The sequence below is a fragment of the Zootoca vivipara genome, chromosome 9, assembly GCF_963506605.1.
Source record: "Zootoca vivipara chromosome 9, rZooViv1.1, whole genome shotgun sequence".
Lineage (NCBI taxonomy): Eukaryota > Metazoa > Chordata > Lepidosauria > Squamata > Lacertidae > Zootoca > Zootoca vivipara.
The window spans coordinates 52,141,473-52,158,745 of record NC_083284.1 but is presented as its reverse complement, the minus strand read 5'-3'; the positions used below and the strand labels follow the sequence as shown (position 1 = coordinate 52,158,745).

At 43.1% G+C, this 17,273-nt stretch overlaps 1 long non-coding RNA gene across 1 annotated transcript in view; it reads left to right on the top strand.

The window, feature by feature from the left end:
* The window catches only part of LOC118083406 (uncharacterized), a 56,276-nt gene extending 39,628 nt beyond the window's left edge, over window positions 1–16,648 (top strand). Inside the window, exon 4 of the long non-coding RNA XR_004692389.2 lies at window positions 408–16,648. This is a non-coding gene — a long non-coding RNA (uncharacterized LOC118083406). The remainder of the gene's footprint in view (window positions 1–407) is intronic.
* The last annotated feature ends 625 nt before the right edge of the window (window positions 16,649–17,273 follow it).

Genomic DNA, 17,273 nt, shown 5'->3' with positions numbered 1-17,273 from the left:
TGAAGGTATGAGTGTGTTTCGCAGTTCGGTTTCATAGGCATCCTACAGCCCCGGCTGGTTTTTCTTTTAGCCTGACAAGCTTCTCATTACAGTAGTAATGAATTTATTTAGTGAGCTTGTGTGTTGTTTTATTGAGCCCTAGGTATCTGTTCCTTTTAAAAAAAAAAATTCTATCCTCCTCTTTAGTTGAATGGGGGCAAAGACAAAGAAATGACTGCTTGAGCCCTCATTCTACCTTTAAAACCTTTAGGCAGCTTATCCACCTTCAAGCATCGGGGGGGGGGGGGAGTAATGCCCACTGTCACCAGGGCAGGTTTAGAAATTCCTAGGTCTGCGCTCTATGGAGCAGTTGCCACTTAACAGGGGACCACTCCCCCTCCACCAGTTTATGTACCTTCCCCCGACAGGCTGTGTACAACTGGAAACTACACCTGCATGAAAGCTTCCTCGGCTCATCCCTTCCAAATCCCCTCCTGGTTCTTGGAAACAGTGGTTCAAGAGAAGGTGAGGAAGCACCTGGTCCTTCACTTGCCTGACTTGCCTCTTCTTCTTCCTCCTCCTCTTCTCACCAATCCTGTGCTCCACGCTCAAGCTCTGAAGCTACCTACCCTCTGACTCTTGTATCCTGGCCAGTCCAGTTCCTCACAAATCTGACCCCCTCTCCCGAGTCAGACTCCAGCCTCCCTCCCCCTAGTGTGCACACTCATTAGCATCCTGACAGTCCCTGACAGCTGGTATGGAAGAGGGAGAGAGAATGAGAATGAATGAATATGAATTGGTATTGTGACAGGCGTATTGTAAGAGAGTATCGTTTTTCTCTTCTAGGGTTATTGAGGAATTGCTTTTCAGCTCATTAGTTAGGCACTTTCTTGTACATTTGTCAACACACACACCCTTCTCGTTTCTTAATTCTCTGTCAATTGCTTTCTGCAGCGTATCTAGAAATAACACAGAGAGAGAAAGAATGCAGAGGGGTGGTGTTTAGCTGAATCACTCTCTGGGTTTTCAGTGATGGAAATAACATCTAGACCACACCCTACATTTGTCTGGGCTTCTGGCTTGTTTCTGGGTAGTCAGTTGCTGTGCATATCCTACTTTTGGCCCCACTTTTTGAGGCTCAGTCTCACCACCTACCCAGGTTCAGAAGAAGACACGAGCGTTGCCCCAGTTCCCCTCTGCACAGAGCAGAACCACCTCTTGCCTACATTGATTCTAGCATAGCAGATCTGAAAAAAAATTATTTGCATACCCTCCTTAGTAGATACTCAAGTGTATGATTCACACTACACTGAATCAGCAGCAGAGCTACAGTTCATTTTGAAACCAGAGTGTGCCCACAGTTCATTCCTACTCATTCACCTCCTATGCAAAGTCTTTTAAACAGCAGTGAAAATTACATAGTCGTGAGAGCTAGGCTGTATATTTGTAGTAAATGAGGAGCAAAACAGATTGAGTTGCAAAAGTAAAGGGGAGGAATCTTCTTAAGAAAACAGTTTCCAGTCCACAGATGTTCAGATGAAACCTTCTGTTGGAGTTGTTTTTTCCCCTCTTAATGTTGTTTTCAGGAAGCCATGTGTGTTTAACTAAGGGTGTGTTCAGGCTTTTGCCTCAGCATATGAATGCTATATCTGTGGATGGGGCATAGGTCCTGCCCCCAACATCCCCTTGCTTCTTGTCCCACACCGTCAGTCCTGGACTTTCGCTACACTGAGTGGGGAAGGTCTGCAAAGAGCTTTATAGTCGGTAGAACACCATACATGATCGGGGATCTTACTTTACCAGGGTCCCTGATCACATGGATGGTTCTGCTTGCATTCAGGCAGGAGCTGAGAGGGAAGCAGTACACACATTGTTGTAGGCAGCAGCTTTGCATGCATTCTCCTGTCCACCCTTTGAACATTCATGTGAACACCTGAAGACATCTTTAAGGCTTGAGGCCTATACCTACTACTCTGGGAGTAAAGGTAAAAAAAAAAAGTACAGAAACGCGGCTGGCGCTGTATCTAAACCATTGAGCCTCTTGGGCTTGCCAATCAGAAGGTCGATGCTTCAAATCCCTGCAACAGGATGAGCTCCCATTGCTCTGTCCCAGCTCCTGCCAACCTAGCAGTTTGAAAGCATACCAGTGCAAGTAGATACAGTACACAGCAAGTACTGCTGTGGCGGGAAAGTAAACGGGATTTCCTTACTCTCTGTTTTCCATCCCGGTGTTCCGTTGTGCCAGAAGTGGCTTAGTCATGCTGGCCACATGACCCAGAAAGCTGTCTGTGGACGAACCCCAGCTCCCTCAGCCTGAAAAGCGAGATGAGTGCCAAACCCCATAGTTGCCTTTGACTAAGCATAACCATCTGGGGTCCTTTATCTTTACCTTACTCTGCGAGTACGCCCATTGCATTCACTGGGGTTTACTATCGTGTAGACATGTATTAAAGGATTGCACTGTAAAACTCATTTTAAAAGTTAACACACAGTAGTTCTCTGTGGATGCTGTTGTGCTGTTTCACAGCAAGTGCCAAGCTTGTTCATGTCTCACTGTGTGAAGGTTATATCCAGCACTTCTAAAAATCACTCCCTGAAAGCACAGTGCTAATTCTCTCTCCAAGGTTTGCAGGTCTTCAAATGTTAGCCTCTCATTAAATCATTAAATTATCATTTATATTTGTCTAAATGAAGTAGCGGAGCATTAAAAATACATTCGTTCTGGTAGAGCTATTTCAATTTCCCATAGACTGGCCAATGGACTTAACTTTAAATTTGGTGCATACAACTGTTTTTGCAAAATGATGGTGAACACATAGCAGATTGTTCAAAAGTGTTTATATTGCAATGCATTAATATAATATATATTTGGAAATTTATATAATTTCTTTTTTTTTAAGTGCTCATCTAGTTGTTTAATAAACAAAACTGCCTGGCAAACAAATCATGTTGCTAAATATAGTCAAAATGATCTTTGTTTCTCCTTTAAACAGAGCTAGAGATCTCTCACACCAGCATAAGTCTTACGCTGTAAGAGTCTCTTCCCAGAAACTTCTTTCTATGACATTTCCATACTGGTTTGGAAGCCAGAACACTAGTGTGTGTGCCCAGTTACACAGTCCTTCCCATCCAGTCACTGCCCTCTCTTACACAAGAGTCTTACACAATTGGAACACAGACCCCCCCACCAGACCCCATGTGATTCTGAGCTTCCAAATGTTAAACAAGGTAGGGGAAAGAGCTATGGAGATAAGATTCCTGCACTGCTTCAATATTATAAAAAGGGCCTTAGATTACCTACAAATGTGAGTTGTACACATTGCCTTATGTCAATATCGTTGACCACTGGGCCACACTGGGCATGTTATCCTCCATTAAACATCACTGTGGTTATTGGTGTATTAATACAGCTGTCTGAATGGCCCTGTTTTCCCCTAAATATTCCCTTATTCATGAAACAGCTGCCATTTCGCCTTAAAGAGTGAATAACTTCATAAATAATTTTGAACCCTCTGAGGTTAATACAAAATTGGGGAAACCCCGCTTTCTGGGGATCATAAAATAGGTAAAAGCACACCTGTTAAAACAGAACCCTGTGCTTTGAACCTCCTTATACTGCCTATCACCTGATTCCACAAAGAGTCCATTGATTTAGCTGACATTAAGAATGACAGATCTGGGTTCATTAAAAAAAAAACACCACCTAGATACTCTCTGAAGCTATCCTGTTTCCACACATATAAATACAAGGTCTTACCCAACAGTAGTTCTTAAGCAGTTTTTTTTTTAAAAAAAATTAATCTTGCCAGAATTTCTGTCTCCCAAGTGTGCTGTGGTTTGTAGATAGTTTTACAGATTTTTTTAAAAAATTCTCATGCAGATCTGAAAGATTTGTACAGCAAACCCTTAATAAACACACATAAACACACACACACACACACACACACACACACACACACACACACAATATCATAGACATCTCACAAGAAACAATGGAATGTCAGGGAGCGCTGGTAAATCTCTGAGCCAAGGCCATAGCATGCCAGCTTGGCTACCGGTATTATTGATGGCGTTGCATTGTGATATGTATGCACCAGCATGGGTGAAGCTTGTTGAAAATGATCCATACTGCATCTAAATCACCCTGCTCAATACTGTGTGTGCTTTTGGCAACACCAGCACTACTTTTAGCAGCACCTTCATAGTACAATGTTAGTGCTGCTGTCTGGCCAGCACTGGCTCGTTTCTTTCTAAGATAGGGATAGGACTTAGCTGAGTTGTTTGCACCACTTGACAGTGGGAGCCACAAAATTCAAAATATGAAACCCACTTGTAATCTAAAGGATCTTCAGCTTTCCACACCTTATCGTAGCTGCCTTCAGGCATTCAGGGTGAATGCAAGAGGGGACCTCACATGTAAAAGCAACCAAGCCCCACCCCACAGACACCTGTGTGCACATTGGCTATGCCCCCCACCAGCCAAAGGTGAAATTTGTGTCTGACTGTGTGGATGTATGAGGGCAATGTCCCTTACACAGGGCCATGAACGCTGATCAGCGTGGGTTTCTTTCCTCATGGAGTGAGCCCTGATTACATCTGCACGTACATAGGCCCTCCTCAGACTGACTGTGACAGCATGTCAGCCAGGGGGTGTGACTGGTGTAGGTGTCTAGTTAGTAGGTAAGGATGTAGACTAAGAGCTAAAGCTCCCACCAAACCCTGATCCAACTTCAGTTCCTGCTGCTATTATTTTTAAATAATTAAATGTAGCATTAAGTGGGATATGCACAGGTGAAATTGAGTTTTCCCTGTCCTCCCCCCCCCATGCCCTCCAAACCGGGGTTTTCCCTCAACCCTCCAGAGCAGGCTTAGAGGGCACAAGGAGAGGAGAGGGGGGGAATCTCATTGCACAAGTGGCCTTTGTTCCACTTACACAACAACTTAGTTGAATCCTGCCTAATGGCTCATCCATGAATTTTCATTCTTAATTGCTGCCCTACACACACACAAACACACAAAGACAGTATTGGGGTTAACTTATTAATCTATCTCACAGATGTATTGTAAGAATAACTGAGATGTGTATGTGTGAATGTTGAAAAGCACTATGTAAGCCCTGTGCGTGATTTGCTGTCAAATACCTAAAGATCTGAAATGGTTGTACCTGCTGCATCAATGCAGTGTAAAACTTTTAGGAATTGACTTAATGCAGTTATATATATATAAAAGCCTGCTCTGTTCCTGATATTTAATAAACATTCAGTCTGTTAGGAAAGTAAGCCTCTTCTTGTGACAGCCATAGGTTTCTGTTAGCCTTAAAGCAGAAGAATGCGTGCTTAACAATTATACAACTCAGTACTTTCAGAACTGACAAAGTGTGGCAGTTTCTTCTCATTTAACTAAAAAGCATGCCGTGCTGTGGAAAGGTCTTCCCAGTGATAAGCCTCACAGCTTGGTGACTGAAACTGACAAGAGGGAGTGAAAGTAGAATATTCAAGCAGTATTTTTAGTACCTTATGCTGGGTTTGTATTATATTGGTACGTGACCCCATGTGCATCCAGTCATTGCATTTCATTCACCTAAGGGCAAACAGATGTTCCAAAAGTCTGTTGGCAGCTAAGCCACCCCTCTTGTCTAGCAACATAACATTGTAAATGATAGCAGGTTGTGCAATTTATGGCCTGGCAAATCTCTGTCTGTAGCCAAGAACAACCATATTGTTTAACTTCAACCATAAGCACCCCTTGGTCCATGGCAGCTGGTGATCATGGACCTGCGAATGCAGAAGCAACACTGGTTTGTCAAAATGGGCACAACTTGAAACTGGGAGGCCCACAACAGAAAGAACAATGCAGAGGCATCCAACGTCAAAATACGAAATAATTATATGGAGATCTTATACTAAAAGAGAGTGCAGCAGGGCCGGTCCACCCATGAGGCAGGCAAGGTGACTGTCTCACGTGGCAGGATCCACAGGAACAGCAGGTCTACCCTCCAGGGAATGCACCGTCATCGTCTGCTGCTGCTGTTGCTGCCACTGCTGCAGAGGAGCAACAACTAGGGTGCACCCTTGGAGGTCAGATCTCCAGCATTCTCAGCAGTCCCCCCACCCACCCACCCACCCACCCATGCCAGCTCTATAGTAGCCTCTTGGCAAACAGAAGGAGCTGCTGTTCTCCTCCCGCTCTTGTTCCTGATCATTATTGTCCCCTTGTTCCTGTAGTAGATCTTCACTCATCCCTGACATGGGTGCACCATTTTGTGGTTTGCCTCAGGTGCCAAAATGTCTTGGGTTGGCCCTGGAATGCAGCCTACCTGAAGCACACAGTATAGGGGAATATAACAGTGCTCTGTTCATCTACACCAGCCTTCCCCAGCCTGGTGCCCTCCAGATGTTTTAGATATCAGTCCATCAGCCCTGGCCCCCAGCACTGTGCTGGTGCACTAGGCTGAAGGGCACCAAGTTGAGGAAGGCTTATCTGTACAATTAATTGAGACACTACAAGAGCACTATTATTCTCTGAGAAGCACATGATTTTTATTTTGTGAGTTTGAAGCTGACTTTATGAAGTTTGATCACTGGTTCATCAAGCTAAGAGCTGTTTACTTCAACTGTCAGGCTCTCCATAGCAACCTTTCCCAGTTTAGTGCCCTCCACATCTTTTGGACTATGGATGAATCTACACTGGTTGGTTATAATGTTAAAAATGTGTTATAAAAATGCGACACCAGAGGGCACTGTAGAGCAGTGATCTGTCAGCAATAGAAAACTGCATTGAGTGCTATATTACATTTTTACAGCTCAGTGTAGATCCAGCTTATAAATCCATTGCCAATGCTGGGAGGGGCATCGAAGGGAGTTTTAGTTTTAAACATTTGAAGGGCACCGGGTTGAGGAGACCTGCTTTAGAGTATTAGGCATTGCTGATTCTGAGCTTTTGTTTCCCATCATCCTTTACCTTGAGACTCAGGGAACATGGGACCTTTTCCATGCAAAGACATGTGTTTTCCATTTCTGAGCTATAGCTCTGAGTTTTAGGTCATCAGGTGTAATAGTGATAATTTTATATAGCATTACTAAGTTTATTTCAGTTATAGAATGTAGGAGGCCCACAAATTCCTCAAATCGAATGCTGTAAATTTTAAATTTAACTGGTGTAGATTTCAAGTTGCACAGTAAAGATCATTGGGGGGGGGGGGGAATTGGATGTTGAAAGGGCATGCCTTCACTTTCCTTTGATATTAAGTAAATATACTCTCCTTGGGGGGAAAAGTGCATTCTATAAATCCATCTTTCCTACTTTATATTACTAAAGTCACCAGTGGATAAAGTTCAAAGTAATAGCACTTTCCTCACTACGAGATGCTGTTTCAAGCAGCAGTATTCATCAATATTTTATAGTGCTGACTAAGCCAAGCTAGAAGCAAATTGCTCGCGCTCTCTTTGCCTGATGGGTTTCCTTATCTTATCTAGTAATCTTTTTGTTTCTGATGGAAATTAATCAATCTTCACAAGGCCACAGCTAACTCTTGCTTTTCAAGTCATGCAAGTGTTACTTCTCTTCTTTTCCTAAATGTTTGTTTCTGGCACATTGCAAAACAGTTGTTTTTCCATTCTTCCTTCTGTGCGGATATGTGAGACTAAGAGCCAAAATGGATGTAATGCCGGATTTGTTAATAGGATGTTCCATATTGTTGTTATTGCTGCTACAGTGTGTGATACTTACATCAGGACTGAAGTGCTGGCGGAAGTTGATTTTAACCTCTTTGCCTGTGCTGTATTTCTGATTAAATTCTCATGCCACCCAAAAGAACTTCTATTTGTCATGTGGGCAAAAATATCCAAGTATTATGTGGGTATTTGCCTTATCAAAAGATTAGCTGGTAACTAACCTTTTCTTACTAACTGATTTCCACCAGAACATAAGATAAGCTTTGCTGGAGCAGACCAAGAGTCTTCTAGTCTGGGATCTTTTTCAGCCCCATAGTAACCAGCCAGATGTTTCCTCAAAAGCCAGTGGGGTGTTGTTGTTTTTAACAATATGCTTTTTAAAGGAATAATTCTTGCTATCATCATCATCATCATCAATTTTGTACCACTTATACAAAAAAAAATATTACAGTCCACGTTTCCCCTCCAAAAATGAGTCACTCAAAGAGGCTTACAAAACACTTTAACAGCAATAACATTCCTTCCTTGACTTCACTCATTTACCATTCTGGCATCTTCTTGAACTTGGTGTGTAACTTTCCTGATCTGTGGTACACGATTTATCTGAACTTCTTTTAAAATGATTTTAAGTAACTTCCAAATGTCCTAAAGGAGCTTGGCCCTTATAACTTTCCTGCTTAACTAATCTCTTCATTTTTGAGGTTCTCTCTTCTTCTCCTTTTAAATAATTTGTGAGCGTGTCAGACTTTCTTCTTACTTACGTGTTGAATTTCACTGCAGTCTGGTCACTGTTCCTGACCCATTCAACAATGCTTACATCCCACATCAGGTCCTCAGGATTAACTCAGAGGTTGCCTCTGCAAAATCACAGATGGAGAGAAACAAACATGATCATTAGGTCTAATTAGGATCAAATATTTAGTAAGCTCTTGTAGCTGAACCGCATGTACTCACGGAGGCTGAGAAATTGTTTGGGGGTAATGTGCTGTAGAAGTAACAACTGAAGTATGCATGGTTGAATAAACCTCTTCAGAGATTTTTCACCCCTTGCGGAATGTCTTTTAGCTAACTAGAATTTTTTTCATACTCAATATATTACTTTCCCACCATTTTGAGTATCTACATCAAAATGCATTTGCAATATAAATACATGCAGAAGGAAGTGTAAATTCTGCTGTCGTTTATAAGTTTAGGTAGCCACCTGAAATGTCAGAAAACAGGAATATTAAATAATTGCTACTTATATCTTTAAAATGTTTGTTTTCATCAAGCTGCATAAAAGTGGTAAAGAATTTAAAATAATTACTCACACATGCAAAAATTAGTATCTCCCTGCTTATATGTAATTTATGCGACACGGGACAGGAGCTGGGCTGATATACAAAACAGCCAAGTGCTAAACTAATTTGGGCTCATCTGGACTTGCAAAAATCACTGGGACTTCAAATTAGTTTTGTGAAAGCATGGTCTTGGGTCCAACAAATGTACTTGAAATTAATGTCTCTTTGGGACAATGCATAACTTTTTGTTGTTGTTGTTGTTAAAGTGCAGTACCTTCACTGTCCCTCTTCCCATATGTAAAGTGAACTTCAACAAAAGCAGTTTATTTTGTTTAAAGAGTTGATGCAGTTAATGATGTACCAAAACTACAAATAATTCATTTGAGTGAGACTCAAACAGTAATAGTTTCTACATATTAGTCCTTCAAACACTGCATTGTTATAAGGTCATAATTGATTGATGGGACGCGGGTGGCGCTGTGGTCTAAACCACTGAGCCTCTTGGGCTTGCTGATCGGAAGGTCGGTGGTTCGAATCGTTGTAATGGAGTGAGCTCCGGTTGCTCTGTCCCAGCTCCTGCCAACCTAGCAGTGCAAGTAGATAGCACACCAGTGCAAGTAGATAAATAGGTACTGCTGTGGCAGGAAGGTAAACAGCATTTCCATGCGCTCTGGTTTCCGTCACGGTGTTCCGTTGCTCCAGAAGCGATTTAGTCATGCTGGTCACATGACCAAGAAAGCTGTCTGTGGACAAACGCCGGCTCCCTTGGCCTGAAAGCGAGATGAGCGCCGCAACCCCATTGTCACCTTTGACTGGACATAACCATCCAGGGGTCCTTTACCTTTACCTTCTTACCTATACAGTAATTGATTGCTTTGTGGGCTATTAGTCTGGTCTGTATGTCATAGCAGACCATCGTGTTTTCTTATTATATGTCTGTCACATAGGGGCTGGGGTGTTAAGAGAGAGGGGGTGGAATTTTGTGTTCCTTCTCTCGCCAGCATAACCCATGTTTAATGTTGTCTCAGCAGTTATGCCAGCCAAAGCTAAATATCTAACCCAGGGATTGGTAGTGAGGGTCCTCCGGGTATTTTGGACTAGATTTCTCAGCAGCCCTAGGCACCATGGTAAATGTTGTTGTTGTTGTTTAGTTGTTTAGTCGTGTCCAGCTCTTCGTGACTCCATGGACCAGAGCACGCCAGGCACTCCTGTCTTCCACTGCCTCCCGCAGTTTGGTCAGACTCATGTTGGTAGCTTTGAGAACACTGTCTATTTACCATGAACACTGTCTATTTACCATGGTAAATAGTTAGGTGCAATGAGATTTTTAGTCCAAAAGTCTGGAGGGAACCATCATATTGGCTATCCCTTGTTAAGAGTTCCATGGCTGTGTCTGCATTAGCACTGGGAGAACTGTGAGAGACTTCTACATCACTCAGATTAAGTTCTACTGAACAGCTGGAAAAGGTAAAGCTTTGCAAGGCACAAGGAGGCTTTGCTACTCCTGTCCAACAATTCGATGTTTGTTGAGACACTATCATGAGATAGCTGCATATCCCTGTATTGCAGGGATGATCCTCGGAGTCCCTTCCACCTCTACAATTCTGTGATTCTGATTCATTGTCAGCCACATAATATGAGAATATGGTGATTAACAGACAACAAGCAAAGAAACACAGTGTTCTGCAGTACAGCAAAGTTTAGCAATCCGTGTTCTAGTTTTCCCTGAACTCAGCTGACACTGTTCATACCTTCAAAGAAACTGTGAAAGGAAGAATGGCTTCTGGTGTCTCACAAGAAGTAGAATTCATGGGTTTCCTTCAGGACTACTAGAAGCCACTGATGTTCTCTACAGGGGAATGCCATGAGTCCAACTTGACACAAGTAGTAGGGGAGGGAGAAGAATATTAAATTTATCAAGTTTCTTCTTTTACTTCTTTGGAAGTATGAACCAGTTCTTAGACTCTGATATTGGTTCTTCTAGGCTTTGTTGTGTGGTGTTCTGACTCGCTTATGTATATTCAATATAAGCAGCTGGCAGCTGGAACTGAATGTTAAATATATAATCAGCAGTCCAGACAAGGCAGAATACTAAAAGGGACAAAAATAAAATAAAAAAGGAAGCCAAATCTATTTGACACTCTTCCAGATATAATAAAGAATATTGGCCCAGGCTGCCACTGTAAGCCTCTCAGCTACTGGGTTTTTAAGATCAATGTCACTGAGCAAGCAAACCGCTCAGGGTGAAAGGGGTAAAGAGAGAGAGAGAGAGAGAGCAAAGTTTGAGAATCATGGATCTACATCTTGCCCAAATTGCATCTAAAATTGGGCTCAAAGGGAGTCGACTCCATGACAAGATCAAATCCCCAAACCACAAAAGAAATTATCTTTGCAACCTAATGATGATAAAATTTAGCAGCCAAGCCAGTGGCATCCACTTGAGATGCTTGAATGTACATTATATGGGGTGGAAGTAGGTCAGCAATTTTCTCTAACTATCCTTTAAACTAAAACAGGGGGGAAAGAAGTCTGGAGGTAATTCATACAGCTTGGAGAACCATGACCCACACTCAGTGCTGTTTTGGATGATGAGTGGGGGTAAAGGCGCTTTAAATAAATAAGTACATGGCAGAAACTCATCCACAGAAACAGAACAGGGGGACCACACAGGCAGAGGTGGAGCAAGCCGATTGGGTACCTGGGGCGGCGTGCATGCCCTGCGCCCAGGGGTGGGGCTAGCTGGGGCAGGACGCTCCACGGGACTTCTGAGGAGTCTGCCTGCCTCCTCCCACTCAGCTTCCCTACAGCTGAGGGGGAGGCAGCGTGCGGACCATTTGGGGCAGCATGGAGCCTGCGGGTGTCCAACCCACCTTGTCACTCCCAGAAGAGACGCGTGGCTTGGGCACACTGCAGGATGCGCGGTGAGTGTCACCCGGCATTTTGTCACACACACCCCAGTGGTGACACCCAGGGTGGCCCACCCCCACCCCCACCCTTCCTCCACCCCTGCCCATAATGTGCACTGTAGTGCTGAGTGCTTCTGTTCCAATCAGTCAGCTATAAAATTCAGCCGGTAGAACACGAGACTCTTAATCTCAGGGTCATGGGTTTGAGCCCCATGTTGGGCAAAAAGATTCCTGCATTGCAGAGGGTTTGACTAAATGACCCTTGTGGTCCCTTCCAATTCTGCAGTTCTATGATTCTCCACAGTAATCGTCTAGTCCATCTAGCCTGGTCTCTCCCCAAACCCAAACTAAAAGAATCAAGCAGCATTTCATGGGACCACTAAGTATGCTCTGTCCTCCTTGCAAAGTTTTGAGGGTTCTCTTCTCCTCCCTTAGTGTTTTCTTCCTCTTAACCTGAAGTCACAAAGATATCTCCCTCTTGTGCATTGGTGGTGAAGGCAGAATTTAGTTTACTTGCAATGTGCAAACCAAAACACAGCTGTCCTTTAAAATCCACACTTATCTGAACTTTGTGAAGAAGTTTTCTGGCCAAAAGATGTGTGTGTTAGGGGAAGTGTGTGTGAAAATGTACATATTGGTGAAAGTAATACACAAAAATGAATTATAATAAGGCAGGGGTTGGGGACTTTCAGCTCTTCAGTTGTTGCTGACACTACAACCCAGCCTGTGTGGCCAATAGTGAAGGCAAATGGGAGTTGTAGTTCAGCGACATCTGGGGGAGGGAGAGAGGTTCTCCACTCCTATATTAGGTGGAATTGCTTGCAAAAAATGAGTATATTAGGGGGAGTTGCAAAAAAAATGTATGTTAGGAGAGATGCACGCTTAGATACTGATTAACATTTCTGAAGACTCGTGTGGCAAACTGAGGATGGGGGAAATGGGACCTTGTGCATAGGTGATGCCATTTTGACTACATAAGTAACAACACTCATGCCTGAACATTGGAAAAGGGGGAAATACTGTGAGAATTGAACACATACTGTTGGATGTGGATTGAGAGAATGTTAATGGACTGGGTCTTTTGTTCAATGCTGCTCAACATTGCACCGCTAATTGTCATTAAAGAGGCAGTGAGGAGTAACATAAATCATTTATCATTGATGTGATGAGGTGGAACAAGATGAAGGGGGCAGTATGAAGAACATAGAGCAGATGCCTATCTTGTATTAAACTAATAGCTAGCATTGCAGTTAATTAATGCTAATGCAAGCAAAGCCAATGTTCGCTAGTGCCTCTCAGATGGGTGTGTGTGTGTGTGGAAAGAGCATCCAGTCCTTATAAAACAAACTGATGATGTTCAGAAACAGAATTCAGAATAGGAAAATATGGATAACAGGAAAATATGGATAGGAGCATACTTGAATCTCAGTGATTTGTGTCACTGGACAGCAGGCGTAGCCTCCACCAACCAGTTTCTATCTTATTTCCAGAGATGGATGAATCACTCTGTTCACATCATTTCTACATGTGTTCATCCTTAAGCCCATTCCACTCTGCTTCTGCACTACTTTGCAAAAGAATGTTATTGATTGATGCAGTCACTGCTGATGCAGTCACATGGTAGCAGTGAGCCTGGACTAGGATTCAATGACTTAGCATTTCACCACCCCCAAACTCCTCATCTTGGAGCTTTCCACCGATGGTTCTCTGTAGATATCTGGCCAGAAGCACTTTCAGTTGCCCGCATGTTCAGCGGGTAGAATAGGGCAGAGCTCTGTACTGACAGAAAATGATTCTAATGTCACTCAGTTACAGGGACTAGCAGGTCTCGGAGGAGAAACACCTCTGCCAAATTGATAGTACCCCCTCCCCTGCCCAATGCAAAGGGGGGGTTGTTAGTTCTGATCCAATCAGAATTTGCAAATATCTCATTTCTTAAGGAATCCCTATTTATTTGCCATTTTCAGCACATTGAAAGCTAATCTAGGAGCTGTTTTCATCTTGTAAAAGTTTCAGTGATCCAAAATGTTACCCAAGGCAACAATGCAATGAGCTGCTTGGAAGCCAGTAAGAAAGAGTGGGTGGACCAAGGCCAGAGAGAAGATTGCAGTAGTCAAGGCAAGAGGTGATGAAGAAATTCTTATTTTTATTTTTTTTGCCAAGGGGACTGGCAGAGAGGCTGGAAAGTTGTAAAAAGAGAAGTGACCTGATTTGGTGACATACTGAGTCTGGGTGGCAAGGGAATGAGAGAGTGAAATCAAGGGAAAAGCCACGCTTCTATACTTGTACAGTCGTACATTGCGAGTTGAACCTTTTGGCTCCCGGACGCCGCAAACCTGAAAGTGAGTTGTGAGGGACAGGGGATACCGAGAGGTCCCTCCCATCTTAAGGTCCAGCCCATCCCCAAACGCTGGGGAGAGCAGGGAGAGCTCTGCCTCCAGCAGAGAATCAGGAAGTGGTGTCCGAGGCTCAGGCAAGGTTGCGGAGCCACTGACCCAGGTGGGACAGGAAGGGGGGAGCCCGGGGGGAAGGCCAATCCCCCCGACTCCGGAATTGCGCAAAAAACGTCGGGGGAAGAGGCTGGGTCTCCCCAAGCTTCTTTGCTGGAAGAAAACGCGCCAACCTCCATTCGGAGGTACTGACACCTGACCGAAAGCATGTATATAGATCGCTCTGAGCACTGTAAATAATCAGCACTTAATAAAAGTCTAAAAGGACTATGCTGCGAGGAGTCGTTACTCTAGAGTAGCCGCATCAGCGTCTCTGACATGAGTGTTCCGGTTTGTGAACGTTCTTTGGAACCCGAATGTCCAACGCAGCTTCCGATTGTCAGAAGCTGCGCCTTGGTTTCCAAATGTTTTGGAAGTCAAACAGACTTCCAGAATGGATTCCATTCGACTTCTGAGGTACGACTGTATTGCAATATATATAAGGATACAGAAAGATTTAATGCAGCGAAACTGTTCAAACTCCCTTGTTATTTTTGTTGCTGCCAGGAGGTACAAAGTTGCTAAACTTACATGAAAATGTTGCCTTTAGTATACCGTTACATTAACTATATGCTGCTGTTTTATTACTGCTCTTACTATGAAATTATTCCTGCGCTTGTAAGTTGCTTTGAGCACATTTTTGTGTGGAAAGGCAGCGTGCAAATAAAGAAATGATAGATTTTAAAGGTCTTTATGTGTGTCAGAGTGGGATCCATAGAGATGAAGAGAGAATAAAATATTATCTGTATCGGGCATGGATATTCTTATTCCTATGCATTTAATGCTATGTTTGTTGAGGAAGCTGGAGGCATGACAGGCAGATCCAGGTTTTGAATGCACCAAGTTTTCCAAGTGTTTGAATAGGCCACAATATATAATCTCATACAGCTTTCCAAAGAATCATTGGCATCATATGGTAGTAAGTGTTACTTTATAGTACCTGCCCACTAACAGCTGTAGAAAATTCTCAGCCATGTATTTCCTTAATATGTATTCTGCAGGCTTCTTTCTCCTTCATACCTATATCTAACAAGAGTAATGTTCCTCTTTGGGCAACTAAAGGTGATGGATCTAATAAATATTAACACTTGCCTAGCTATAAAAACAGATGTTAGAATCAATCGGTACTTTATGTTACCCTTCTGTTAAAAGATTATATCACAAGAAATGTGGTTAGTTTGGGTGGGTGGGGGGAACCAAGATTTTTGTATGATGCTCAGCCTCAGCTGGCTGTAAACAATATTTGCGACCGATCGGTTTGCGACCGCCACAGACCTGAAAGTGTTTACATCCGGGTTCCGCAGTGCGCAGATGCGATCTGCGCAGCGGCACATGCACAGAAGCGCTCTATTGGCACTTCGCGCACGCGCAGAAGAGCCCCTCGGTTTACGGCAAACTCAGGGAGTGACCGGCTCCCCGGAACGAATTGCGGTTGCAAACCGAGGTATGACTGTATAATCTTCTGTCATATCATCCCTCTAACCATCTTCTTTCTTAACACCACCCCCCCCCAAAAAAAACCCAGATATTTTTGCCTTTCCCCTCAGGGAAGGTGCTCCATCACCAAGAGTTGTTTTGAATAGGAATTGAAAAATCTCTCAATTTTTCAAGTTTTCTCAGTTTATCACCTCCCCCCCCCCCTCAATTTTAAGTTCAGTTCTCTACAATTGCATATCAGTTTGTGGTTTGCTTATTTGTTTGCTTTGAAAATGAATATCCACCAGTACTTTAGGGTGAATTTCTCCTAATGTACACATTTTTATGTGCAATTACATATAAGGATGTATAAGGAGAAATGCGCAGTTTGTTGTAGGAAGATGGAGAACTATATTTAAACCTGGAAAAATGAGGAACTGATACAAACCAAAATAGACACATTTGCCTGTCCCTATGGCATGCTCCCTGCAATGGCAGGAGGGGCGAAAACTAGCCTTGGCAGGAACGCACCAGAGATTTTGAGACATTACAGTAATGTTTTATCAGTTGCAAATACTGTTGACTCTTAGGGCCAATGTCACATTTCTAATAGTTTCACCCTCTTCCTAACCAGGCTGGTATGATGAAGGGCTTCATTAGGCTTACTAGTTGGAGGGAGTTAATCCTTCCAAATGGTTTTTGGAAAACTTTCCAGGGAGAAAGGTTTCCCTCTTTTTCCATATCAGTAGCCTGGAGAAAATTGGGATACTCACGCCCCCACCCCTACCTCTTACGCCAGCTTTTTAGGTAAGAATGAAAACACTGGGAGATTGATCCTAGATCTCTTCGGTTTTGTCCCTAAATTAAAAGTTTTGTTTTCCATTTCAAGGGCTAACTTGTGCCCCCCCCCTTTCCCTCTGCCCCCCCCACCCTCCACATCATCATGGCCTTCATGCTCATCACTTTTATGTTAGAAAATGGATTCTACTTTTTAAAAACTACTTTTGATTGCATCCAACATGCAGAAAATGTTTGCACATCATGTGCTCACAGATGGGGCTTTAAAATTGTTTGATGTGCATAATTACTAGAAATCTGGAAAAAGTTTATTATCACTGATATTGCTGATGCTAAGAGCGGTGAAGGTTTTTTGGTAGCTACTTGGAAATGTTTAACATTTTGTTTGTGAAGCAAATTATGTTCTGCACATGTCAGCTCTTTCTCAGGAGGTCTAGCAAGTCACTTCATCTACATATGCAGGAAGTTCCTTATTACCATAAGTTTGATCTCTTTATGTACCATGCAGTGAGGGAAGAAGATTAGATTCCCCTCCCCCCCACTTTTTTTACATACATGTCCCGCCTTTCCTCCCAGGAGCTCAAGATGGCATGCGTGGCTCTCCCTATCCTTATTTTATCCTTGCAACAACTCTGAGAAGGTAGTGAGTTTCATGACTGAGTGGTGATTTTAACTCTGGTCTCCCAGGTCCCACACTCTAACCTCAATACATTGGTACCTCTGGTTGTGAAT